Genomic DNA, 2669 nt, shown 5'->3' with positions numbered 1-2669 from the left:
TATATATATATATACATATTTTGACTTTTGACATAAACTTTTGACTGTACATCCTGATCGGGACACGAACTGTACTGCTATCGACTGCAGGGTACTCAGTAAGTGGCTTTAGCACTCAAGAAAGCAGTCCAACGGAATGCCTGGCTTGGCAAGCGATAAAACTACGCACCTGGAAATGCTCAAGCAATGTCCGAATGGGACAAATGTAACACTTTTAGTAGTGTCGGAACTGCTGCTGAGTTCAAATCTGGAGCTTAAAATTTGTAATTCTTCTTAGTTAAAGAGATTCTCGAGGTTATCACATGGGCAGAAATGAAATAAAGCCATGAATGCTGGCATCTCTGGGCATTTATAAGCACTACAATGTACTATGGCTCTTCCATTTGTAGCACATTGAAGTGCATATAAATGCCCATAGCTGTATTACTGAATGAACAGCCATTCAATAATACGAGTGGGGAAAAATGAAAAAGAACCACTATCGTTAAGAAATTGTAGCGGCCTGTTCCGAATGAAGGGATGGTTAAGCGGTCCAAAAAACATGGCGGCTTTAGACCTCAGCGAGGTAGCCCAGGAAACACCTTAAGACCCCAAAGAGCGAGGTGGCCGAGGATGCGCCTGATAAGGGATATATATTAATTAAATAAGGCCGTTAATTATTTTCAAAAGGGGTGTTTAAATTAACCCAAACACCCAATTTTCACTCATGGACTCCTTTGAGTGCCCTGAGTATGCATGCAAAGTTTCAGGCTGCAAACTTTCATGATTTTGGAGTTATGGAGGAGACAAACAATCTCCTCTACAATTCCATGTCTTTTACAGTGTCTTGTAAATTCCATTTCTAACAGACATTTCTTGTAAATTCCATTTCTAACAGCTGTTATCTATCTCCTTTCCCATATTTCTACTCGCTCCCAAACTGGACGTCCGGGCTGTAGTCATCTCCAGATGTATCTGGACTGTGGTTACTATTTCTCTCTTTATTTCTCTTTTACATTTTCTATCTCTTTAAGGAGAAGTGAATTATTGCAGAAAGTTTTATTTAAGCCTCACTTGGCTGCATCTGGATGGGTTTGAGGGAAGTGGAGTAGTGACTGAAACCCAAATCCTATCCAGGATCCTCCTGAAGACTCCATCTTTGCTTTCTACTTCTTTGGGTTCCTTCTTGGTCTCCCCATTGATTATGTTTGCATCATATCCTGATGCTATGTGGAATGTGCTTCCCCGCTGATGGACTTCTGGTAGCTTGTACATATCGCTGCGTTTGAGCCTGAGGAGTAACTGGTGAAATCTTTCTGTTTGGGTTCTTCCTGACATCTTTGTTCTTTGTTCCTTTCACATTTCTTTCGAAAAAAAATTTCACAGTTCTCTTTATTCTAATTATTGCTGTTTCTTCTCTTTTACTCTATTTCTCTCTTCTGTTATCGATTTCTCCAAGGAGAAGTGAATTCTTGCAGAAATTTTTCTGTGAGGCTCACTTGGCTGCATCTGGATGGGTTTGAGGGTTGTGGAGTCATGGCTGAAAACTGAATCCCATCCAGGTTCCTCCTGATGACTCAATCTTTGCTTTTTTACTTATTCAGGTTCCTTCTTTGTCTTCTATTAGATTATCAGGCACTACTAGGCCACCTTGCTCTTTGGGTTCTTAAGGCATATCCTGGGTTACCTTACTGGGGTCTGAAGCCACCATGTTTTTTGGACTACTCAACCATGCCTTGACTTGGAACAGGCTGCAATAACTTCTTAACAATAAAATTAAATTTTCACTCTCCTCACTCATATTATCAAACACCTGTTCAGTGTTCATGAAAGCTACAAATCGCTGGGTCCATAGCAATGCTTATAAATGCTGGGAGACACCAGCGTTCGTGGCTTTATTCCATTTCCACACATGCGTTAACCTCAAGAATTTCTTAAACCAAGCCAAATTTCAATATTTAAGCCCCAGAATCGATCTTATCAGCAATTCTGACTCCTAAAAAGGTGTTTATTAGTCCAATTTGGAGAGATATTTTACATTTTGGGCATCCCTGGGAAGTGTATGTTAAATATCTTCATGACCAGTGGCTTAAATTATCCCACTCCTGACCCAGATGCCGTGGACGTGGCGGTGTAACACCGACTGGACAGATAGCTGAACGGTTCTACTTGGAGGCGAACAGCCTTGATACTTGAAGATTATGGCACGTGTGGAACAGAAGGTGGTGGGGCATGTACGACAATGGAGGCACACGGGTACATACTCGGACCCACAACAAAGACAAACACAAGTGAATTCAACAAAGGAGAGTTTAATGAACATAAATCAACAAGTTATAATGGAAATAAATCAACGTGTAATAATGAAAATAAATCAAAGTGTGATGTAATGATACATGAGGTAAACTAAAACCTAATTTGAGATGTCTCCACTCAGTCACAAAAACAGACAAGGGAACAAATAAAATAAAATAAAATCCTCCCATTATTCCAGCACTTAGCTGTGTGTCCAGAGATAACCTTTTCGGAGCCTGGTAATCCTCAAAAACCACGTTACCACCACGTGGGAAGATGCACCCAAAATGGCGCCAAATCACTCCTCTCGGTCATGTACATGAGGTCATCTGTGCGATGGTCTTCAAACCAAGGGCCCTAGAACAGCAGGACTGTTTCTTCTCACGATAGAAATT

This window comes from Eptatretus burgeri, chromosome 5 (genome assembly GCF_056783735.1).
Source record: "Eptatretus burgeri isolate ZD-2024b chromosome 5, Ebu_testis_v1, whole genome shotgun sequence".
Taxonomy (NCBI): domain Eukaryota; kingdom Metazoa; phylum Chordata; class Myxini; order Myxiniformes; family Myxinidae; genus Eptatretus; species Eptatretus burgeri.
This window is presented reverse-complemented; position numbering follows the sequence as displayed.